The sequence below is a fragment of the Coregonus lavaretus genome (assembly GCF_964263955.1).
Source record: "Coregonus lavaretus genome assembly, chromosome: 10".
NCBI lineage: Eukaryota > Metazoa > Chordata > Actinopteri > Salmoniformes > Salmonidae > Coregonus > Coregonus lavaretus.
The window spans coordinates 8,357,507-8,384,011 of NC_139997.1; the positions used below are offsets into that span (position 1 = coordinate 8,357,507).

A 26,505-nucleotide genomic window follows, 5' to 3' on the forward strand; every position below is an offset into this window, starting at 1 on the left:
ATATTTTTTGGGTCAGTAGGTGCCCAACATAACACCAGGTGGATGGAGTGTGTTGGACACAGTCACTCATACAGTGCCTTCACACCACTTGACCTTTTCCACATTGTTGTGTTACAGCCTGAATTTAAAATGGATTAAATTGATATTGGTGTCACTGGCCTACACGGTATACCCCATAATGTCAAAGTGGAATTATGTTTACAAATGAATAAACAATATAAAGCTGAAATTTCTTGAGTCAATAAGTATTCAACCCCTTTGTTATGGCAAGCCTAAATAAATTCAGGAGTAAAAATGTGCTTAACAGGCAGACGAAGGCAGTCTTGTCCTGACTGGAGGGATCCATTGCCACCTGCCAATATCCGCTGTTCAGATCCAGATGACTGAAAATGGTTGCTCCGGCCAGAGATTCTTGTATGACATTGATGTTCGGTAGAGGATAGGCATCGCTTTCTGAAATAGTATGTTGGCTTCCTGTAGTCCACACAGAATCGATATCCGCCATCTTTCTTTGGAATCAAGACAACAGGAGAAGCCCATCCGGAAAAGGAAGGTTCCACAAAGCCATTAGCCAACATGTGGCTGTAATGATGATGCTAGGCATATTCTTTGCCTTCACTGGTGGAACATGTTTTTGTCTCTGTCTTTTCTTGTCCTTGCCGGGACTCTGGATAGGCTTGCAGGCTCCAGTCTGAAATCAGTGCATTTCCAGGTTGAAATGGATGAGGCTGGGAAGGGTCAGAGCGCAGCCAATAGGATGGTTCGGACATCGAGCTGGTCAGTCCACTGAAGAACATAAATGTCCAGGCCAAGGACCACAGCAAATGCAAGGCACGGATCTGGAAGAATAGTCACAGGAAGGGTGGTAATTTCATCATGCAGCTTTATCGCCATAATCAATCCAGCCCAAGGGATTGGTTGGTTCTCCATTGGCCAAGTACAAATGGTCCTTCCTCCCAGGTTCGAAGCTCCTCATGCGGTAATGCCATCTTTCTACAGAGGGGCTCCTGCATCAGGGTGTAAGTTGACCTAAGACAGCTAGCAGTCTGACGGCTTCATGGATGGCATTGAGGCCGACCCAACTGAATGCAAGCCACCACGCCTGTCTAGACTGTCTGTATTCTGTCCATTTACCTTTTTCTGTATCTTGGTTCTTGGGCACAGACGGTTTAGCCCCAGGAGAGTTGTTGGGATACCGGGATGAGGGAACAGGGTTTTGAGTTTAGAGGTGGTGCTTCCAGTCCTTCTCAAACTGGGTCACAAGACACACCAGATCCTCCACACTCTGCAAACGTTCGAACATTGCTGGCAAGGCGGGGAGATTCCTCAATCATAAATCGCATTTCCCCTGTGAAGAGTTTTTCATGTCCTCCATAACATCTTTCAGGTGAGCACACACTTCTTTCACAACAGAGGCCGACTCCTCTGCTTTCTGATCCTCCTCAAGACAGTTCAGGACAACATTATGGTTAGTTTGAGTGTTTTGAAACTTTACATTTTCCCTTGAACATCCTGTTGTTTCAGAGAATCTTGCTAATATTTCTGTCTCTGAACAGTTTGTTATTGGTTTTCCTCCATTTGACGATGAAGGTGAGCTAACCGCAACTACACTTTCACTAAGTTTGAGAATGGCATTCTTCTGCATTGTCAAACTATACTGAACAAAAATATAAACACAACATGTAAAGTGTTGGTCCCATGTTTCATGAGCTGAAATAAAAGATCACAGAAATGTCCATACGCATTAAAAAGCTTATTTCTCTCATTGTGTGCACAAATTTGTTTACATCCCTGTTAGTTAGCATGTCTACTTCACCAAGATAATCCATCCACCTGACAGGTGTGGCATATCAAGAAACTGATTAAACAGCATGAGCATTACACAGGTGCACCTTGTGTTGGGGACAATAAAAGGCCACTCAAATGTGCAGTTGTGTTACACAACACAATGCCACAGATGTCTCAAGTTGAGGGAGCGTGTAATTGGCATGCTGACTGCCGGAATGTCCACCAGAACGGTTGCCAGAGAATTGAATGTTTATTTCTCTACCATAAGTCACCTCCAACATTGTTTTAGAAAATTTGGCAGCATGTCCAACCGGCCTCACAACTGCAGACCATATGTAACCATGCCAGCCCAGGACCTCCACATCTGGCTTCTTCACCTGTGGGATCGTATGAAACCAGCCACCCAGACAGCTGATGAAACGGTGGGTTTGCACAACCAAAGAACTTCTTGCACAAACTGTCAGAAACCATCTCAGGGAAGCTCATCTGCATGCTTGTCGTCCACACCAGGGTCTTGACCTGACTGCAGTTCAGTGTCGTAACCGACTTCAGTGGCAAATGCACACCTTCGATGGCCACTGGCACACTGGAAAAATGTGCTCTTCACGGATGAATCCTGGTTTCAACTGTACCAGGCAGATGGCTGACAGCGTGTATGGCATTGTGTGGGCAAGCGGTTTGCTGATATCAACGTTGTGAACAGAGTGCCTCATGGTGGCGGTGGGGTCATGGTATGGGCAAGCATAAGATACAGAAAACGAACACAATTTCATTTTATTGATGGCAATTTGAATGCACAGAGATACCGTGATGAGATCCTAAGGCCCATTGTCGTGCCATTCATCTGCTGCCATCACCTCATGTTTCAGCATGATGATGCATGGCCTCATGTCACAAGGATCTGTACACAATTCCTGGAAGCTGAAAATGTCCCAGTTCTTCCATGGCCTGTATACTCACCAGACATGTCAGCCATTGAGCATGTTTGGGATGCTCTGGATCGACGTGTACGACAATATCCAGCAACTTCGCACAGCCATTGAAGAGGAGTGGAACAACATTCCACAGGCCACAATCAACAGCCTGATCAACTCTATGTGAAGGAGATGTTGCGCTGCATGAGGCAAACGATGGTCACACTAGATACTGACTGGTTTCCTGAGCCACGCCCCTACCCTTTTAAGGTATCTGTGACCAACAGATGCATATCTTTATTCCCAGTCATGTGAAATCCATAGATTAGTGCCTAATGAATTTATTTCAATTGAGAGATTTCCTTATATGAACTGTAACTCTTTGAAATTGTTGCATGTTGCATTTATATTTTTGTTATTAAAAGGTGTGTCCATTGTTCCATTTGTCCAGTGAGCACAGAGACACCTCTCCCAGTCTGTCTGGGCAGGGTAATAGGAAGAGGTTGAAGGGAGGGTAACCGTGGAGAGGATATAGGGGATAAGGGACAAGGCTCTCCAACTCCTGAATCCTGGTCATAATTTACATTGGGCATGTCCACATTGACACAGTATGGGGTTCCAATAAAATACATGATTCAACAATTGTGTGTATGTGGTGTGTTCATGGGTGCTTTTATATTCAGACCGCACGCGCGCAAATTGATTTTGTCCCCCCACACCAGACGCGATCATGACACGCAGGTTGAAATATCAAAACAAACTCTGTACCAATTATATTAATTTCGGGACAGGTCGAAAAGCATTAAACATTTATGGCAATTTAGCTAGCTAGCTTGCTGTTGCTAGCTAATTTGTTCTGGGATATAAACATTGGGTTATTTTACCTGAAATGCACAAAGTCCTCTACTCCGACAATGAATCCACAGATAAAACGGGAAAAGTTAGTTTTCTAGTAATCTCTCCTCCTTCAGGGTTCTTCTTTGGACTATTGTGTTTGGCAACCAACTTTAAAAGGTGCATTACCACCACCGACTGACACTGGTGTGTGTCTTTCAATCACCCACGTGGGTAGATGCTGCTAAAAACCAATGAGGAGATGGGAGAGGCAGGACTTGCAGCGCGTTGACCGAGTTCTATTTTAGCGCCTGGCCAGGCAGACGCTCGTTGACGTGCGCGAGCAGTGTGGGTGCAATGATTGAATAACTTGTATGTGTACACTTATTTTGCTACGCTCGAGCACGCAACTCGTGCGGTGTGGTCAGCATGTCAACTGTTGAAGGCTACTCCAGCATTGAAGTTATATTCGTCCCTCCGATACACGCTTTGGTTTGTTTTCCTCACAAAAGCTTCACAACAATGTTGCTAATCATCAATGAGATCTATGGAAAGAGCGGTTCCAAACAGTAACACCGGCGACCTGGCTTAAAACTTTAATGAACTAAGCTCTTCCGAAAATAAAGAATAGTTCTGCATGAGTTGCACCCACAGTCAAAATTGCCGCGCTAACCGAGAGTTATCACACAGAAACGGAAGATAAATATTTACATAATCCTTCCTGACAACTGGTGCACTTTTAAAGCGGCAGCGCATGGTGAAGGCTCCGAGCGGGATTTCGCCACAAAGTCACATAAGTTTAATGGACTCACTCTGCATGCAATAAGTGTTTAACATTATTTTTGAATTACTAACATCTCTGTACCCCACATATACAATTATCTGTATAGTCCCTCAGTCGAGCAGATAATTTCAAACACAGATTCAACCACAAAGCCCAGGGAAGTTTTCCAATGTCTCGCAAAGGTCGACTATTGGTAGATACATACATAAAATAAAATAAAAAAAGCAGACATTGAATATCCCTTTGAGCATGGTGAAGTTATTAATTACACTTTACCGAGGAAGGAAACTGCTCAGGGATTACACCATGAGGCCAGTGGTGACTTTAAAACAGTTACAGAGTTTAATGACTGTGATAGGAGAAAACTGAGGATGCAGCAACAACATTGATGTTACTCCACAATACTAACCTAAATGGCAGAGTGAAAAGAAGGAAGCCAGTACAGATTTTTTAAATAATCCAAAACATGCATCCAATTTGCAATTCGCAAAAAATGTGGCAAAGAAATTAACTTTATGTCCTGAATACAAAGCATTATGTTGGGGGAAATCCAACACATCACTGAGTACCACTCTTCATATTTTCTAGCATGGTGGTGGCTGCATCATGTTATGGGTATGCTTGTCATCGGCAAGGACTGGGGATTTTTTTTAGGATAAAAATAAACATAATAGATCTAAGCAGAGGCAAAATCCTAGATTCTGGTTCAGCCTGCTTTCCAACAGACACTGAGAGACAAATTAACCTTTCAGCAGGACAATAACCTAAAACACAAGGCCAAATATACATTGGAGTTGCTTACCAAGATGACATTGAATGTTTCTGAGTGGCCTAGTTACAGTTTTGACTTAAATCGGCTTGAAAATATATGGCAAGACTTGAAAATGGCTCTCTAGCAATGATCAACAAACAAATTGACAGAGCTTGAGGAATAAAACAATAATAATGTGCAAATACTGTACAATCAAGGTGTGCAAAGCTCTTAGAGAATTACCCAGAAAGACTCACAGCTGTAATCACTACTAAAGGTGATTCTAACATGTATTGACTCAAGGGTGTGAATACTTATATAAATTACATATTTCTGTATTTCATTTTCATTTTCAATACATTTGCAAAAATGTCTAAAAACATGTTTTCACTTTGTCATTATGGGGTGTATTGTGTAGATGGGTGAGAGAAAAAAAATCTATTTAATCCATTTTGAATTCAGTCTGTAACGCAACAAAATGGGGAATAAGTCAAGGGGTATGAATACTTTCTGAAGGCAAAGTATTCATACCCCGGCTTAGAGGTCTATAGAGCCCGTCTGCATTCCTGATTTCTGTAACCGTTAGTTTACCTGTAATATTGACATAAGCTCAGAAAGTATCAACTGTTTCATAAATTGCTGTGCTGATCAATGGACAGTTCAGCTTAAAGTTGTGTGTATTTGTATTTATTGTTGCAATAAAGATTATTAAGCTATAATAATACACATTTACAATAGGCCTAGATAAAAATAAATGCATACAGCCTAATGAGATATACAGTATCAGTCAAAAGTTTGGACACACCTACTCATTCAAGGGGTTTTCTTTATTTTTACTATTTTCTACATTATAGAATAATAGTGAAGACATCAAAACTATGAAATAACACATTTGAAATCATGTAGTAACCAAAAAAGTGTTAAACAAATAAAAATATATGTTATATTTGAGATTCTTCAAATAGCCACCCATTGTCTTGATTACAGCTTTGCACACTCTTGCCATTCTCTCAACCAGCTTCACCTGGAATGCTTTTTCAACAGTCTTGAAGGAGTTCCCACATATGCTTAGCACTTGTTGGCTGCTTTTCCTTCACTCTGCCATCTGACTCATCCCAAACCATCTCAATTGGGTTGAGGTCGGGGGATTGTGGAGGCCAGGTCATTACATTTACATTTACATTTTAGTCATTTAGCAGACGCTCTTATCCAGAGCGACTTACAGGAGCAATTAGGGTTAAGTGCCTTGCTCAAGGGCACATTAACGTCATTTAGCAGACGCTCTTAGCCAGAGCGACTCACAAATTGGTGCGTTCACCCTATAGCCAGTGGGATAACCACTTTACAATTTGGGGCGGGGGGGGGGGGGGGGGGGGGGGGGTGGTGTGGTTAGAAGGAATACTTTATCCTATCCCAGGTATTCCTTAAAGAGGTGGGGTTTCAAATGTCTCCGGAAGGTGGTGAGTGACTCCGCTGTCCTGGCGTCGTGAGGGAGCTTGTTCCACCATTGGGGTGCCAGAGCAGCGAACAGTTTTGACTGGGCTGAGCGGGAGCTATGCTTCCGCAGAGGAAGGGGAGCCAGCAGGCCAGAGGTGGATGAACGCAATGCCCTCGTTTGGGTGTAGGGACTGATCAGAGCCTGAAGGTACAGAGGTGCCGTTCCCCTCACTGCTCCATAGGCAAGCACCATGGTCTTGTAGCGGATGCGAGCTTCAACTGGAAGCCAGTGGAGTGTGCGGAGGAGGGGGGTGACGTGAGAGAACTTGGGAAGGTTGAACACCAGACGGGCTGCGGCATTCTGGATGAGTTGTAGGGGTTTAATGGCACAGGCAGGGAGGCCAGCCAACAGCGAGTTGCAGTAGTCCAGACGGGAGATGACAAGTGCCTGGATTAGGACCTGTGCCGCTTCCTGTGTAAGGCAGGGTCGTACTCTCCGAATGTTGTAGAGCATGAACCTGCAGGAGCGGGTCACCGCCTTGATGTTGGCGGAGAACGACAGGGTGTTGTCCAGGGTCACGCCTAGGCTCTTCGCACTCTGGGAGGAGGACACAGCGGAGTTGTCAACCGTGATGGCGAGATCATGGAACGGGCAGTCCTTCCCCGGGAGGAAGAGCAGCTCCGTCTTGCCAGGGTTCAGCTTGAGGTGGTGATCCGTCATCCATACTGATATGTCTGCCAGACATGCAGAGATGCGATTCGCCACCTGGTTATCAGAAGGGGGAAAGGAGAAGATTAGTTGTGTATCGTCAGCGTAGCAATGATAGGAAAGGCCATGTGAGGATATGACAGAGCCAAGTGACTTGGTGTATAGGGAGAAAAGGAGAGGGCCTAGAACTGAGCCCTGGGGGACACCAGTGGTGAGAGCACGTGGTGCGGAGACAGCTTCTCGCCACGCCACTTGGTAGGAGCGACCGGTCAGGTAGGACGCAATCCAGGAGTGAGCCGCGCCGGAGATGCCCAGCTCGGAGAGGGTGGAGAGGAGGATCTGATGGTCATCTGATGCAGCACTCCATCACTCTCCTTCTTGGCCAAATACCCCTTACATTTACATTTACATTTATGTCATTTAGCAGACGCTCTTATCCAGAGCGACTTACAGTTAGTGAATACATATTTTTTATTTTTTTCATACTGGTCCCCCATGGGAATCGAACCCACAACCCTGGCGTTGCAAACGCCATGCTCTATCAACTGAGCTACATCCCTGCCGGCCATTCCCTCCCCTACCCTGGACAACGCTAGGCCAATTGTGCGCTTCCCATGAGTCTCCCGGTCGCGGCCGGCTGCGACAGAGCCTGGATTCGAACCAGGATCTCTAGTGGCACAGCTAGCACTGCAATGCAGTGCCTTAGACCACTGCGCCACTTACACATCCTGGAGGTGTGTTGGGTCATTGTCCTGTTGAAAAACAAATAATAGTCCCACTAAGCCCAAACCAGATGGGATGGCGTATCACTGTAGAATTCTGTGGTAGCCATGCTGGTTAAGTGTGCCTTGAATTCTAAATAAATCACAGTGTCACAAGCAAAGCAACCTCACACCATAACAACTCCTCCTCCATGCTTTATGGTGGGAACTACACATGCAGAGATCATCCGTTCACCCACACCGCATCTCACAAAGACACAGCGGTTGGAACCAAAAATCTCTCATTTGGACTCCAGACCAAACGACACATTTCCACCGGTCTAATGTCCATTGCTCGTGTTTCTTGGCCCAAGCAGGTCTCTTCTTCTTATTGGTGTCCTTTAGTAGTGGTTTCTTTGCAGCAATTTGACCATGGAAGCTTGATCCACACAGTCCCCTCTGAACAGTTGATGTTGAGATGTGTCTGTGACTTGAACTCTTTGAAGCATTTATTTGGGCTGCAGTTTCTGAGGCTGGTAACTCTAATGAACTTATCCTCTGCAGCAGAGGTAACTCTGGGTCTTCCATTCCTGTGGTGGTCCTCATGAGAGCCAGTTTCATCATAGCGCTTGATGTTTTTTTGCGACTGCACTTGAAGAAACTCTCAAAGTTCTTGAAATGTTCCTTGTTGACTGACCTTCATGTCTTAAAGTAATGATGGACTGTCGTTTCTCTTTGCTTATTTGAGCTGTTCTTGACATAATATGAACTTGGTCTTTTACCAAATAGGGCTATCTTCTGCATACCCCCCCACCTTGTCACAACACAACTGATTGGCTCAAACACATTAAGAAGGTAATTCCACAAATTAACTTTTAAGAAGGCACACCTGTTAATTGAAATGCATTCCAGGTGACTACCTCATGAAGCTGGTTGCGAGAATGCCAAGAGTGTGCAAAGCTGTCATCAAGGCAAAGGGTGGCTATTTCAAGAATCTCAAATATAACATATATTTTGATTTGTTTAACACTTTTTTGGTTACTACATGATTCCATATGTGTTATTTCATAGTTTTGATGTCTTCACTATTATTCTACAATGTAGAAAATAGTAAAAATAAAGAAAAACCCTTGAATGAGTAGGTGTGTCCAAACTTTTGACCGGTAGTGTTTATATATATATATATATATATATATATATATATATATATATATATATATATTATTTTAATAGCAGGACACTGTAAAGTCCATTATCCCACTGAAGAGTATGAATTAGGCTGTTTGAGGTTTGAATCCTTAGCAAACTTCATACACATCGGTCACACAATTTCCTTTATTTTTCAACCAATGCCTACTTCTCACTTAAAACATAGTTTTTTGTTTTTAATTTCCATGATTTTTACACCGGAAGGGGATTTTCTGTTTAAGGGAAACTGCACACGCTGATTTGGCTTCGTTTTTTTGCTTGCTCCTCAAGAAATGCTGGCGTCCATGACAGAAGCCAAACGTGAGTTTGCTTGGGGGTGTGGTTTGATGTGGGTGTTTCTTGGGTGTGTCCTTGCCGCCACCAAGACACACCCATCTGTCAGAACCTTGTCCACAGCTGTCCAGTCAATTTCATCAATTTCGAATTCAGGCTGTAACACAACAAAATGTGGAATAAGTCAAGGGGTATGAATACATTCTGAAGGCACTGTATATGCATCTAAGAAGTAGAAAACAAGCAACAAATAATGCTCACAGTGAAGTCAAGTCTGCATGATGCTGATGAAGGTCTTCTCTATGCTGCATGTTCGGATGCAAACTGGACATCTCTCCAACAACTGCAGCAGGCAATCTGATGAGGTGGTGTTGACTGGGAGGGTCTGTGACAGGGTGATACAATAGACAGGAGTGGTAAATTGCATTTTTTGTTCTAAAGAAAGAACAAAGCTTTTTGATAATGCACTTCACAACCAAAATGACTCTACTAGTGGTATCTGCTTGGCTGGGGAATTAGCCTACTAGTTTATCAAGCCAGGTATTTTTTAATACAACTTTTCAAACATACATAACCAGATACATAAGCAGCAGTCTATGGTCTAGCTACCATTATACTCACCACCACTGGGGACCAACGAACTCCAACCACCTATTCCGCATGATAGGGTCCTTCGGAAGGGCATGCAAACCATAGTTGGTCAATCCGTATAGGGATTTTCAGTCTCAAAGCGGCACTGATCCTTTGAACGCGTTGAGGCGATGAAACAATGGAGCCCCATTCAATGAAGGGAAGCGAAGTGGGCGGAGGGGCGATTTGCACGTGGAGCTTGTCAAAACCCAACCTTCATTTACTCGTTGTGACACACTGAGGTTCCAAACTCAGTTTTAGACGAGACTGACTTTATGACCAAAATTACCTTATTTACACTTTGTATAACATTTTGATGCAATAATAAAACGTTTGACTCATATCGATGCCACATAGGCCGTTTTCAAAGGGATTAGTTGGTTTTTAGGGGCAGTCGCTCTTTAAAACGTGCATTATACAACATTTCCACATGCAAAGCTTGATTTGTGCCATTAAGTCTGTTATTGGCAGTGCTATTGGAACCTTTAGTTCGGCCTCTGCCAAAAGGTCTGGGCCTTAATGGCACAGGTGGTGTGCTTGCATAACTGCAAGGGTTGCTGGTTTAAACCTTGGTCTGCTGGCTGTTGCCCTGTAATAGCTCAAATCAGTTTTGAACTAACTATTAAAGTATGTGTAGAATTTACCATGGATAGTCAAAAGTAATTGTCTGCAGTTTTCAGAAGGTGAATAGCTCAATTGATTGTGACAGCGTTACATTGTAAAATATGACTCAATTACCATTGAAAAAAAAAAAAAAGTTAAGTCATCGACTTTTGAAGGTCGTATAACTCAGCCATAGAGACTAAACAAAGACATGTCTTTTTTGTGCCTTTTACAGCTTGTTTCTAGCCTAAAGCTTTGCAGAGTTATGCATCCTATACATTTATATGGTTGGTTCAGAATTCTCTGTCAGTGACGTTTGGCTTCTGATGTGATTGGTGTGAAGCCAAATCCAAACTGGCTTCCCTTGACACTTTTTTTTGGTGCGCCAGGACCATTCACAGCTGAGCTCACTCAGTTTAGCTCAACGCTGATTGGCTATTTATTTAGAATGTTTTATCAAGGGAGGACAAATGCTTGCTGGCTTCCCTTGCATTCAATGCTAAGAGTGCGGTTTAGTTCGCTCTGATGCTTTCTCCGGTGAGATACATTCAGCCTCTTGCGAATTGAAAGACATTTATGAAACACAGAGACGAAAAATTAAATAATTACTTTTTTTCTTTGTCAATTGTTTTGGGAAGCCTGGCTTCCCTTGGCATCCATGAATACACACCAATGTAAGGTAGCAGCGTGGCAATTTGCCTCAAGTTTGGTGTTGGTTTTGAACTGATGTACGTTAGCTAGCTAGCTATGTTTTGTGGAATGTAGGACTGGCATTTGGACATGAGCTATCTAACATTAGCTAGCTTCTGTGACAAGTTCAGCTGTTGTGGTCTGGCTCTAGCTAGCTAGCTAAAGGCTGAAGTAATTTGTGTAAAAACTTTCCATAACCAAATATAGCTAGCTACCTATCTTCGCCTGTTCAGTAGCTAGCTAGCTTTCAGCTGAATGGTGTTAGCTAGCTACAGAGGCTAGCTGTTGGACTTTGGACAAGCAAGCTAACGTTAGTTCAAAATATCTGTTTGCATTTATTGATTAACATCAGCTTGAATACCACTATATAGCTAGCTATCTACAGTACCCTAGGTTTGTTCCATACACTTCTTATGACTGGCAGCCTTGTCCAAGCAGCTGTGTTGTTGCTGAGCAACCAAGTTGATCGATCTGGTGTTAGAACTCTGAGCTTTGGCTAAAAAAATATGTTAGCATTGTCAGAAATGCTACAAAAAGGTAACACATCATTGGTTATTAATGGTGGGAAATGAGCACGTGAGAGCAATAAATTATACATTTAATCAAAACTATTGCCCCTACAAACTTATTCAAGCCCGAAAGGTGGCAAGTCTAATGGTCACTTTATGGACGCCTAGATATTGGAGCTAGGTCGGGGCAAGAGATTGTATTTTTTTCCTAATGCTAACGACCCTGTTAAAAATCCAGTACGTGGTTCTCTGTAATGGCTGGACAGCTCACAACAAGAGGCAGGGAGTGCATTGTGTACCTCCAATCAAGGTGATTTGCACATTTTCACCGACATTGGTGTCATATTGGCTTATATATGATGGTAGGGAGATTTTAATTTAACATTGAGCTTCAATCAAAGCCTATTATTGGTTGGCGCGACAATAATCTAAATTCATGGCCTTTTTAAAACCAACCACTTAACTAACCAACCTGAACACTTATACAGTGAGGGAAAAAAGTATTTGATCCCCTGCTGATTTTGTACGTTTGCCCACTGACAAAGACATGATCAGTCTATAATTTTAATGGTAGGTTTATTTGAACAGTGAGAGACAGAATGACAACAAAAAAATCCAGAAAAACGCATGTCAAAAATGTTATAAATTAATTTGCATTTTAATGAGGGAAATAAGTATTTGACCCCTCTGCAAAACATTACTTAGTACTTGGTGGCAAAACCCTTGTTGGCAATCACATAGGTCAGACATTTCTTGTAGTTGGCCACTAGATTTGCACACATCTCAGGAGGGATTTTGTCCCACTCCTCTTTGCAGATCTTCTCCAAGTCATTAAGGTTTCGAGCCTGACGTTTGGCAACTCGAATCTTCAGCTCCCTCCACAGATTTTCTATGGGATTAAGGTCTGGAGACTGGCTAGGCCACCCCAGGACCTTAATGTGCTTCTTCTTGAGCCACTCCTTTGTTGCCTTGGCAGTGTGTTTTGGGTCATTGTCATGCTGGAATACCCATCCACGACCCATTTTCAATGCCCTGGCTGAGGGAAGGAGGTTCTCACCCAAGATTTGACGGTACATGGCGCCGTCCATCGTCCCTTTGATGCGGTGAAGTTGTCCTGTCCCCTTAGCAGAAAACCCCCCCCCAAAGCATTATGTTTCCACCTCCATGTTTGACGGTGGTGTTCTTGGAGTCATAGGCAGCATTCCTCCTCCTCCAAACACGGCGAGTTGAGTTGATGCCAAAGAGCTCGATTTTGGTTTCATCTGACCACAACACTTTCACCCAGTTCTCCTCTGAATCATTCAGATGGTCATTGGCATACTTCAGACGGCCCTGTATATGTGCTTTCTTGAGCAGGGGGACCTTGCGGGCGCTGCAGGATTTCAGTCCTTCACGGCGTAGTGTGTTACCAATTGTTTTCTTGGTGACTATGGTCCCAGCTGCCTTGAGATCATTGACAAGATCCTCCCGTGTAGTTCTGGGCTGATTCCTCACCATTCTCATGATCATTGCAACTCCACGAGGTGAGATCTTGCATGGAGCCCCAGGCCGAGGGAGATTGACAGTTATTTTGTGTTTCTTCCATTTGCGAATAATCGCACCAACTGTTGTCACCTTCTCACCAAGCTGCTTGGCGATGGTCTTGTAGCTCATTCCAGCCTTGTGTAGGTCTACAATCTTGTCCCTGACATCCTTGGAGAGCTCTTTGGTCTTGGCCATGGTGGAGAGTTTGGAATCTGATTGATTGATTGATTGCTTGCTTCTGTGGACAGGTGTCTTTTATTCAGGTAACAAGCTGATATTAGGAGCACTCCCTTTAAGAGTGTGCTCCTAATCTCAGCTCGTTACCTGTATAAAAGACACCTGGGAGCCAGAAATCTTTTTGATTGCGACGGGGTCAAATACTTATTTCCCTCATTAAAATGCAAATCAATTTATAACATTTTTGACATGCGTTTTTCTGGATTTTTTTGTTGTTATTCTGTCTCTCACTGTTCAAATAAACCTTCCATTAAAATTATAGACTGATAATTTCTTTGTCAGTGGGCAAACGTACAAAATCAGCAGGGGATCAAATACTGTATTTACATTTAAGTCATTTAGCAGACGCTCTTATCCAGAGCGTCTTACAAATTCTAGCATTCCGCTGGTGATTGAACACATGGAACACATTTCTTCACACATTAAATCACAAAACTACAGTGCCTTTCAAAAGTATTCAGACCCCATGGATTTCTTCACATTTTATTGTGTTACAACGTGGGATTAAAATTTGTTTGTGATTTTTTTGTCATCAATCTACACAAAATAACCTGTAATGTCAAAGTGGAAGATCAATTCTAACATTTTTGAAAGATTAATAGAAATTATATGAACTAAAATATAGTCGTATTCAGCTCCCTGAGTCAATAACTGTTAGAAACAACTTCGGCATCGAGTCTATAAGAGCTTTGCACACCTGGATTGTGCAATATTTGCCCATTATTCTTTTCAAAATTCTTCAAGCTCTGTCAAGATGTTGGGGATCATGGCTAAACAGCAATATTCAAGTCTTGCCATAGATTTCCAAGCAGATTTAAGTAAAAACTGTAACTTGGCCACTCAGGAACATTGACTGTATGCTTGGTAAGCAACTCCAGTGTAGATTTGGCCTTGTGTTGTATGTTATTTTCCTGCTGAACGGGGAATTCCTCTCCCAGTCTCTGGTGTAAAGCAGACTGAAGCAGGTTTTCCTCTTGGATTTTGCCTGTGCTTAGCTCCATCCAGTTTCTTTTTATCCTGAAAAACTCCCCAGTATTTGCCTATGTCAAGCATACCCATACCATGATGCAACCATGCTTGAAAATTAAGGAGGCAGTTACTCAGTGATGTGGTGTTGGATTTGCCCCAAACATAAGGCTTTGCATTTAGGCCAGAAAGTATATTCCTTTCAAATCAAAATCAAATAAAATGTTATTTGTCACACACGCCGAATACAACAGGTGTAAACCTTACAGTGAAATGCTTACTTACAAGCCCTTAACCAACATTGCAGTTTAAGAAAAATAGGTGTTAAGAAAGTATTTACTAAAATAAACATATATATATATTTTTTTAATAATAATTAAAGAGCAACAATAAAATAACAGTAACGAGGCTATATACAGGGGGTACCGGCACAGAGTCAATGTGCGGGGGCACAGGTTAGTCGAGGTAATTGAGGTAATATGTACATGTAGGTAGAGGTAAAGTGACTATGCATAGTGTGGCAGACCAGGTGGTTTGATCTAAATGTTTACACAGATCAGACACAAGTGTGATACCTCAGTTTCAAGGGTGTTTATTTAAAACAATAAAGAAAAAGAGAAGAAGTAAAGTCTCCTCCAGGAGACCTCTTCCGGGTTACATTCCTCTGGGGTAGAACAGCGAGCCCCTCGGTTCTAGCAGACCGTGAGGACGTCTATCCGGTATCAACCTCTCAATACCTCCAACCTCCCCTTGTGCTGCCCTCCTGGCAGCTTTATGGGCCCCGTACGGCTGGTGAGCAATCAGCCCCTTGATTACTCACCAGCCTCAATCAGCCCCAATTAGTCCTGGCCAGAGGACCCGTCGAGACCTGGCACATCCAGCAGAGGGAGCCACCGCCGTGTGATGTAGACTCCGTCTGTCACCAGGCCTCAACGAGTCTCCCCCTGGTGGCTTGTCGGCGGTACGCCACAATAGATAATAAACAGAGTAGCAGCAGCATAAAAAAGGGGGTGGGGACAATGCAAATATCCTGGGTAGCCATTCGATTAGCTGTTCAGGAGTCTTATGGCTTTGGGGTAGAAGCTGTTAAGAAGCCTTTTGGACCTAGACTTGGCGCTCCGGTACCGCTTGCCGTGTGGTAGCAGAGAGAATAGTCTATGACTAGGGTGGCTGGAGTCTTTGGCAATTTTTAGGGCCTTCCTCTGACACCGCCTGGTATAGAGGTCCTGGATGGCAGGAAGCTTGGCCCCAGTGATGTACTGGGCCATACGCACTACCCTCTGTAGTGCCTTGCGGTCGGAGGGCGAGCAGTTGCCATACCAGGCAGTGATGCAACCAGTCAGGATGCTCTCGATGGTGCAGCTGTATAACTTTTTGAGGATCTGAGGACCCATGCCAAATCTTTTCAGTCTCCTTAGGGGGAATAGGCTTTGTCGTGCCCTCTTCACGACTGTCTTGGTGTGTTTGGACCATGATAGTTCGTTGGTTATGTGGACACCAACAAACTTGAAGCTCTCAACCTGCTCCACTACAGCCCCGTCAATGAGAATTTGCTGTGTGGTCTTTGTAGTTGAATCTGTGCTTGAAAGTCAATACTTGACTGAGGGACCTTACAGATGTTGTATGTATGGGGGACAGAGGAAGGGTTAGTCATTCATAAATCATGTCAACCCCTATTATTTCACACATAGTGGTCCATGATGCCCGACAACGATGAGACAGCCTATAGGGAGGAGGTCAGAGACCTGGCAGTGTGGTGCCAGAACAACAACCTCTCCCTCAATGTGAGCAAGACAAAGGAGCTGATCGTGGACTACAGGAAAAGGCGGGTCGAGAGTTTCAAGTTCCTTGGTGTCCACATCACCAACAAACTATCATGGTCCAAACACACCAAGACAGTCGTGAAGAGGGCACGACAACACCTTTCCCCTTGAGGAGAATGAAAAGATTTGGCATGGGTCCCCAGATCCTCAAAAAGTTATACAGCTGCACCATCGAGATTATCCTGACCGGTCGCATCACCGCCTGGTATGGCAACTGCTCGGCATCTGATCGTAAGGCGCTACAGAGGGTAGTGCGTACGGCCCAGTACATCACTGGGGCCAAGCTTCCTGCCACCCAGGACCTATATACCAGGCGGTGTCAGACAAAAGCCCAAAAAATTGTCAAAGACTCCAGTCCCTCAAGTCATAGACTGTTCTCTCTGCTACCGCACGGCAAGCGGTACCGAAGCGCCAAGTCTGGGACCAAAAGGCTCCTTAACAGCATCTACCCCCAAACCATAAGACTGCTGAACAATTAATCAAATGGCCACCCAAACTATTTACATTGTGGAGCAGGTTGAGAGCTTCAAGTTCGTTGGTGTCCACATAACCAACGAACTATCATGGTCCAAACACACCAAGACAGTCGTGAAGAGGGCACGACAAAGCCAAGTCATAGACTGTTCTCTCTGCTACCGCACGGCAAGCGGTACCGAAGCGCCAAGTCTGGGACCAAAAGGCTCCTTAACAGCATCTACCCCCAAACCATAAGACTGCTGAACAATTAATCAAATGGCCACCCAAACTATTTACTTTGACCCCCCCCCCCCCCTTTGTTTTTACACTGCTGCTACCCGCTGTCTATTATCTATGTATAGTCACTTTACCCCTACCTACATGTACAAATTACCTCGACTAACCTGTACCCCCGCACATTGACTCGGTACCCCCTGCATATAGCCCCGTTATTGTTACTTTGTATTATTTTTTACTTTAGTTTATTTGGTAAATATTTTCTTAACTCTTTCTTGAACTGCATTGTTGGTTAAGGGCTTGTAAGTATTTCACCTGTTGTATTCGGCGCATGTGACAAATAAAGTTTGAATTGATTTGTTAAGCCAAATGTTACTCCTGAACTAATTTAGGCTTGCCTAAACAAAGGGGCTGAATACTTAGTTATTAATCTTTTATTTATCTTTAAAAGTATATATATAATTTATCTTCCACTATGAGTGTGTATATTGTTGACAAAGAAATACAATTAAATCCATTTCAATCCCACTTTGTAACAATAAAATGCGAAGAAATCCAAGGGGTCTGAATACTTTTGCAAGGCCCTGTATAAACTTTAATGAACACTCCATTTATAAACACTCCACTCCACTCCATCCTGCCTTTACCCACATTCCCTAGTAATGATGAGCCGAGTCCAATCTCTATCTAAGGGACGGCTGTCTGTCTGTCTGTCTGTCTGTCTGTCTCCCTCTGTGCACCCCTGATGGTACATACCACACACTGAGAATGTTGTTTTATACATAAACAGATGGTGATTTAAATACATTAATTAAGGAGTCCATTTACATGAGTAAAGCCACTCTGTGCCTGTCATGTACTGTACTTTACTGTACTGACCAGCTGTAATGACAGTTATACATAGTCCAGGGCCCGTATCCACAAAGCATCTTAGAGTAGGAGTGCTGATCTAGTATCCGTTTAGCCTTTTAGATCATTCTATTATTTTTATTTTACCCCCTTTTTTCTCCCCAATTTCGATCTTGTCTCATTGCTGCAACTCCCCAACGGGCTCGGGAGGCGAAGGTCAAGTCATGCATCCTCCAAAACATGACCCGCCAAAAACTTGCGCTTCTTAACACCCGCCCGCTTAACCCGGAAGACAGCCGCACCACCAATGTGTCGGAGGAAACACTCGGGAGCCCAGCCTTTTGCCTTTTAGATCTTAATGAATAAGATTATATGGACAGATCCTAGATCAGCGCTCCTACTCTGAGATGCTCTGTGGATACAGGCCTTGGAAAAGAGGTCTTCTGACCTCGTCATGGCTAAATAAATAGTACCTTCACCAACAATAAGAGCTTAAACGTGACTTGAAAGAGCTACAAACGAAGAACCAGTTTTGTTGCTATTCATTAGCTAGATTGTCATGCGAATATTCTAAAATCTGCATAAAAACAATATGCACATTTTCCCACCATTGGTGTTTCCATCAAACTGACTTTTTGCGGATAAAAGTCTGTGCGTGATGACGTAGTGCACATAAAAATGACTTTTGTTGTTAAGTTCCCATGTACCGAATAAAAAAAACATACCGTCGCTGATGAAAACCGCATAACTCAATGTTTACCAATTTTCATATTTCTACATGTTTTGAAAGCAGTAACCCCCTCAATGTACTCTGAACATTTCATGACTCTAGGACCAAGAAAATGTATTCGAAAATAGCTTCTTAAATTTCGAAATTGTTTGTTCGTTAATGGTAGATTATGGCAGTTTTTTTTTCCATTTCCTGAAAAGTTTCTGTTTTGGAGAAGAGGTTTTCATCCGACAGTGACGATAAGTTAAATAGGCTTCCATCGCAATTTCAACTCCACTAATGGTTTTGTCACAAAAACTGTTGCGATAAATAGCAAACTTGCCCAGTCTGGTTTTGGTGCATGCTCTCTAGACAAGACTTCACTGATAATAATATGCCATTTAATAATAATAATAATAATAATAATAATAATAATATGCCATTTAATAATAATAATAATAATATGCCATTTAGCAGACGCTTTTATCCAAAGCGACTTACAGTCATGTGCGCATTTTTACGTATGGGTGGTCCCGGGGATCGAACCCAATACCCTGGCGTTACAAGCGCCATGCTCTACCAATTGAGCTACAGAGGACCACTGATAGTGGACAGGGGGTTATATGAGATATGGATAAGAGCAAGATCCTTTTATTTGATCATTCGCAGCCAAGCACCGATCATATAATGTCACCAGGATTCAAATAATAGCCTACCCTCGATATTTAGCCTATTGGAAACTTGAATGATCATAGTGCACTTAACCACCATGTGAAGTTCATCATAACTTATTTCATCTGCCTATAAACTTTTCATGCTTTTCCACGTCGTGGTGGTTGTCCCATATCATCACGTCACTCCAAGTTTACTTGGATATGATGGTTATAATATAAATATTTGCGCATAAACGTGATTCCACCGCCATTTTCCGCATAATTCATTTTTACAGACAAAAAGATCCCACCAATGTCCAACAAACAAATTGTCTGTTGACATTTATGAAATTGACATGTCCTGTTTCCAAAAGCCCTGTCGTTATTTTTGTTATGCGTCAGGCAATTCTTACGTTATTGATAGGAAGTGCACCCCGTCCTGTGACGTGGGGTTGGATTGATGGTGTATGTGTGTCACCCACCTTGGAGATCTCCTCCAGCAGCATTTTGGCACAGGAACGTCCCATTCATGGTCTCTAACACCAGGGTCAGCTCAAAACCTGGAGAACTGAGGGGGTACACCAATTAATCGATCAACCAACCCAAACAATCAATCAAGGGGGAACTTATCAATAACAACCTTATCAATAAGCGTATGCCTCACCATAAGTGAAATACTAGCTAAACAGTACCCTTGAACCTTGAAGTATGCTAGAACAACTATTGTTAGTGTGATCAACATGACTGATTAAAAATGTTTCTCTATGATAAACAGATTGTGCCTCATCAGAAAATGTATGCTATTGATTTTGATTAAGCAGTGAAAACTAAAAATAACTTCAATGGCAACACTGTAAATCTGTGTTGAATACAATTTGACCCCCAATTTTCTTGGAAAGTAAATCTTCAAAAGGTATATCCCCAAGAAGTATGCACCCCCTCTGGCTCGTGCGGTGGAGGAGATCTTTGTGGGCTATACTCAGCCTTGTCTCAGGGTAGCAAGTTGGTGGTCTGTTGATATCCCTCTAGTGGTGTGGGGGCTGTCCTTTGGCAAAGTGGGTGGGGTTATATCCTGCCTGGTTGTCCCTTTCCAGGGGTATCATCGGACGGGGCCACAGTGTCCCCCAACCCCTCTCGTCTCAGCCCCCAGTATCTATGCTGCAATAGTCTATGTGCCGGGGTGCTAGGGTTAGCCTGTTATATCTGTTGTAATTCTCCAGTCTTCTCTGGTGTCCTGTATGAATTTAAGTATGCTCCCTCTAATTCTCTCTCCCTCCCCTCCCGGAGGACCTGAGCCCTAGGACCATGCCTCAGGACTACCTGGCCTGATGACTCCTGGCTGTCCCCAGTCCACCTGGTCGTGCTGCTGCTCCAGTTTCAACTGTTCTGCCTGCCTCGACTCTCTCTCTCTACCGCACCTGCTGTCTCGACCTCTGAATGATCGGCTATGAAAAGCCAAGTGACATTTACTCCTGAGGTGCTGACCTGTTGCACCCTCTGCAACCACTGTGATTATTATTTGACCCTGTTGGTCATCTATGAACGTCTTCAAGAACAATCTGGCCTTAATGGCCATGTACTCTTATAGTCTCCACCCAGCACAGCCAGAAGAGGACTGGCCACCCCTCAGAGCCTGGTTCCTCTCTACGTTTCTTCCTAGGTTCCTGCCTTTCTAGGGAGTTTTTCCCTAGCCACCGTGCTTCTACATCTGCAATGCTTGCTGTTTGGGGTTTTAGGCTGGGTTTCTGTATAGCACTTTGTGACGTCTTCTGATGTAAAAAAAGGGCTTTATAAATAAATACATTTGATTGATCTAGTGCGGCAGGTAGCAAAGAGGTTAAGAACGTTGGGCCAGTAACCGAAAGGTTGCTGGTTTGAATCCCTGAGCCAATTAGGTGAAAAATATGTCTATGTGCCCTTAAGCAAGGCACTTAACCCTAATTGCTCCTGTAAGTCACTCTGGATAAGAGTGTGTGCTAAATGACTAAAATGTCTAAAATCTAGTGGACAATGTTTTAGCATCATAGTTTCCTTATCAGAGGAAGACTAATGTTAGGCTGAGAGAGGACTTACTTCCCAGAATTGTCCCCCTTCATGTGGTCTGTGTAGATGTAAATATCTGGAATGAATTTGTTCAGTACGCTTCTGGCAGAGTCCACTATTCTGTTGGCCATCTGAGGAGAGACACTTACAAAGTACCTGTATGACCAATGTCAAGGTGTGTAACAATTTCAGTTTTCTCTGTATAATGAATGGATCAATAAAGTTGTATTTTATTGTCAAGCAGTAGTTCAATCACTTAAACACAGAGCCAGGTAAAGCAATGAGGTGGCAATGACAGTTGAAGTTTGAAAAATACAAGAATGTAAACAAAGACTGTTGAGCTGAATCTCAGGAGTGAGTCAAAGAACTACACTTCCCAGAGTGCACCAGCAGCAGCAAACCGGCTGCTTGTCACCTGATCAATCATTTTCACTGATCTGGAGCACCTGTGAAGGATGGAGGAGCTCAGTCATTCAGAAGAACAAACTTCAGAGAGAAGACTCCAAGTTCACTCAGGTTCAGTCCAAAGACGCCAATGGTAAAAGGCTTAAATGGTTAATTCATTTAAGTTATTTAGAATGTTTAAACTAATTTAAGTTCATTAAAATGTTTAATTAAAATGGTAACTTTTTGTTCTGTCTTTAAAGGTTTACAACCTAATTTACTGGACAGACCAATCAACTGAAAGCAAACTAAAAATAAAAAAGATTGAGTCAGAAATTTGAGTTGTCCCTGTGTCCTTTGGATGGTGAACAAGAGGAGGACTTGACAAAGACTAAAACATGACATAACTGACAAGACTCTCGACAAAGACCATAAGAGAAAGTGATTAATAGTGTGAAGGATACACTATTTCTCTGATTCTCTTGATCTTGCCGGGGTCCCACAGTTGGACGTAAAAGAGGGTTTTGCGAACGGGACACGAGAACAGAACCTCTCCTCCCCCACCTGGAGCCAACCCCCTCTTCACCACCTGGAGCCAACCCCCTCTTCACCACCTGGAGCCAACCCCCTCTTCACCACCTGGAGCCAACCCCCTCTTCACCACCTGGACGGAAGTAAAGAAAGCAGTTCAAAACATCAGCATCAACATAGGCAGAGAAGAGCCAAAGGAACATATGCACCACCAACACATTCCACCACACACCAACACATTCAATCAAATCAATCAGATTGTATTTGTCACATACACGTGTTTAGCAAATGTTATTGCGGGTGTAGCGAAATGCTTGTGCTTCTAGCTCCAACAGTGCAGTAATATCTAACAATTAATATCTAACAATTTCGCAACATATACCCAATACACACAAATCTAAGTAAGGAATGGAATTAAGAATATATACATATACAGACAAGCAATGACAGAGCGGCATGGACTAAGATACAGTAGAATATTATAGAATACAGTATATCCATGAGATGAGTAATGCAAGATATGTAAACATTATTAAAGTGACTAGTGTTCCATTTCTTAAAGTGGCCAGTGATTTATATAGGCAGCAGCAGCCTCTAATGTGCTAGTGATAGTTATAGTACCGATCCACAGTCTGTTTTTCTGTCTCTCGGTCCCAGCTTTGATGCACCTGTACTGACCTCGCTTTCTGGCAGTGGCTCAGGTGGTTGATTTCCTTGATGATCTTTTTGGCCTTCCTGTGACATCGGGTGCTGTAGGTGTCCTGGAGGGCGGGTAGTTTGCCCCCCGGTAATGCGTTGGACAGACCACACCACCCTCTGGAGAGCCCTGCAGTTGCGGGCGGCGTAGTTGCCGTACCAGGCGGTGATACAGTCCGACAGGATGCTCTCAATTGTGCATCTGTAAAAGTTTGTGAGGGTTTTAGGTGCCAAGCCAAATTTCTTCAGCGTCTTGAATATTCCACCTGAATGAATGCTCCTGACATTCCACCACAAACTCAAACTAACATTGAAAAACAACCTAGTGTGCGACCAAAACGATATGACTAGCCAAGAAACACGAAGACAAAGTCACACTTTAGTAGCCTTTCTTGTCTTCTTGATTGGTTGATAGCACTTTAATTGGGGAGGACGGGCTCATAGTAATGGCTGGAACGTAATTAATGGAATGGTATCAAAGTCATGTGTTTGATACCATTCCATTTACTCCATTCCAGCCATTATTATGAGCCGTCCTCCCCTCAGCAGCCTCCTGTGATTTCGAACCTTGATTGTAAAGTGTTCTAGCCAGTAATGGACATTGTTTTGCAAACAGTCATTAACAGTTCTGTGCAGCATGAGTGGTGATGCAGCCCAGACTCCCAGTGAGTGCAGTGGTTCCTCAGGACAGGCTAGAGTAGAGGGTCTCCAACCTTTTTTAGCATGAGAGGTACTTTTCAAAAATGAAAACGTTGCGAGCTACTCTTTTTTTGTTGTTGATAGCTTTCAAAATATTTTTTGGGAGAAAGTCTACCACCCACAAGACAGTTATCATTAGCGTCGCTAACTGGCTACATACTGAGTGATAGACAAATGCGCGCACCAAACAGACAGACGGGCAATATTGCATGAAATTAATTGGCAGATATTGTGTTACGTTTGGCTTTTTAAGTAGGGGTTAACCAGGTGTGGGATAATGTCAATGTGGCTTTGATTGGATAGTAGCCAGGAGCTTTAGGTTTATGACAGTTTGAAATGGAACACGTGAAAAAAAGCATGTACTTTCAGAATTGATTGGTGAGATACTCACTGGTGGGCTGCCTGTTGGAGATCCCTGGGCTAGAGCTAGCGATGTGGAGCAGGCACAACGGGGAACATCAGCTGCGCTGATAGACTTGATCTTCTCTCAATCAGTAGACTACGTGAGACACATTTGACAGTAGTACCAAATGTAACAAAAATTATAGTACCGATCCATTAACCGAAATTTCGGTTATTTTTCGTTTTTTTAAACAACTATTTGACCGACGTCGGTTCAATTATTTGAATTCCATTTCGTTCATTTTTTTGTTTTTGTGAGCTCAATGTGCAGTTTCTGTGGCGATACATCAGATCAAGCCTGAACTGTGCGATGTAGTATGGAGCTATAGTTTCCAACAGGCCAATATTCTACATAGTTTAGCGCAGAAAACGTGGTAATTAAAATAAGCTTTTAAAACACGTTTTTATCCAAGGTCTCCCATTTTCCGCCTGTAGATGTGGGAGATGACGTTGTAGCTTACTCTCGCGTGACTGCATGGTCTAGAATGGACTACAATGGCAGCCCACAGGTGTGGAAAATGGGACGAAGCAAAAATAAAGGCTGCGGTCCGATTCTCTACGAGTGCACACTTCTGAGAGAAGGGGGAAGAATTCAGCAGGCTGATATAACCAATCAAATGTATTTATAAAGCCATTTTTACGCCAGCAGTTTTCGCAAAGTACTTTTAAGGTAGGAAAGGAACATGGTCTCACCGAGGGGGTCGTTGGTGACCCCCTTCAGCACAGCCTTCAAATGATGCTTCATGAAGGGAGCCAGCATGAATAGGGAAACCAGGTAGCAACCCACAGAGCGCTAGGTGGTACAGTCATGTTCCACCACGCCGCCGTCCAGCAGGCCTGGCTGGTAGAACAGCACCGTTCCTGCAGGGACAGAATCAGGATACGGTTGTGTTCAGTAGGGAGAACATGTTTTGAAACAGGGAGGTTCCACTTCAACTTGATCTACTTTATCTGTGTCCACTAAGTAAGAACACCGATTTTTGTTTTTGGCTGCAAAAACGTTTTTGCTACGATGTGCCCTTATGAACATGGCCCAGGTCAGGGAGACCAGTCTGGGTCTGGCCTCTGCGTCTAAAGGGGTTTACACTTTACATAATGCCTAGTGGACATTAGGTGCATGTCAACAAACGCAACTACACCCACTCTAGCATGTGCCTTGCAAATGCTGTGTTTCAACATTATGACACTATGAGGGGGTCCAAGGTCTCCAAAATATGCTGGAAACATTTCCCAACTTAAAATACATTCAAGAGCTGGAGAGCAACATTCATGTTACAAGGAAAGATCATTACTGATAATCAATACTATTACAGGGCCAGGCTTACAAAATATTACGCATGTTTTGGTAATACCAATATGTTAATTATCCTTGAAGGGCTGATGAGTTCGTGTGTGACACTGAAGTGTGGACTGCCATGGACAGTTTGATGTACATGCATGCATTCACAGGTAGGTGGCTGCAGATTACAAACAACACCAATGACATCAGTCTTTTGGAGGTGTGACATGCACTGGCTGTAGCCATGCATCCCCTCATGACTTGATTTTCAATTTTGGCCCCTTTGGTTACCTTGTCCAGAAGCCTGATGAAACTGGCTTCAAAATCTAGAAGATAAGAGTCATTACAATCAGTCAAGAAAGGTTTAGCTCCACCCCAGAGACAACCACATCCTATCTATGGCATATGCAGCATTAAATTGACTGCATATCTACAAAGAACTATGGGCTAATTTGCAGGATTAAAAGTGTATGTGATGAAAAAAGCATCTTCTATGGAGCTGAACCAAAGAGCATTGACATTGTTAGTCTTTGGTTAAACACAAATACCAGATTATAAATTAGAGTACAAACAACATGTCATCAAAAAGGTTCAACATAAATATTCATTATTATGTTCCTAATTCATCCTGCATAAAATGTTGTTCAATAACTTGTCTCGTTGACTAATAACTATGGTTTTTGTGCAAACAAGCAACAATGCAGTCTACTTGGGCGTGCTGGCATGGATGAACTTGTAACTGCGTAGGAACAGCTAGCTAGCTGCTAAGGCTAACTTGAAATACTGCAACGCCATATGCGACGATGTTTTGTAGCCCACTTACCTCTAAAAGTCCTGGGTTATCATCTTTAGATCGTATGTATTGTATTTTGACTCTTTTGCCACTTAGCGTTGATAACATCACTAACGTTAGTATTTGTCTGAAAAGACTACAACCATCGTAGGTGAGCCCCTGGCTTGCCGTGTTGTTGTTGTTGTTATTTCCACACATGTTCTCGATTTGAGGAAGCAAGATGATGGTCGTCACTAGTTACCACAGCCACAAAGGCATAATTGCCTAACCCCCACCAACTTCTACAATTTATCTTCTTAAAATCAGATTTTAAACCTAACCCTTACCTTAACCACACTGCTAACCTTAAATTAAGACCAAAAAGCTATTTCTTTGTATTCATTAATTTTTTA

The 26,505-nt window shown here is 43.1% G+C and overlaps 1 long non-coding RNA gene across 1 annotated transcript; it reads right to left on the reverse strand.

The window, feature by feature from the left end:
• Positions 1–9,240: 9,240 nt before the first annotated feature.
• LOC311136535 lies at positions 9,241–26,472 on the reverse strand. The gene is made up of 9 exons (XR_014613879.1): positions 26,144–26,472; positions 25,612–25,646; positions 24,735–24,902; positions 22,923–23,142; positions 22,178–22,377; positions 21,360–21,485; positions 19,769–19,854; positions 9,662–9,785; positions 9,241–9,557 (listed from the first exon to the last, which is right to left on the reverse strand). It is a non-coding gene; the product is annotated as an uncharacterized lncRNA (long non-coding RNA).
• Positions 26,473–26,505: the final 33 nt, after the last annotated feature.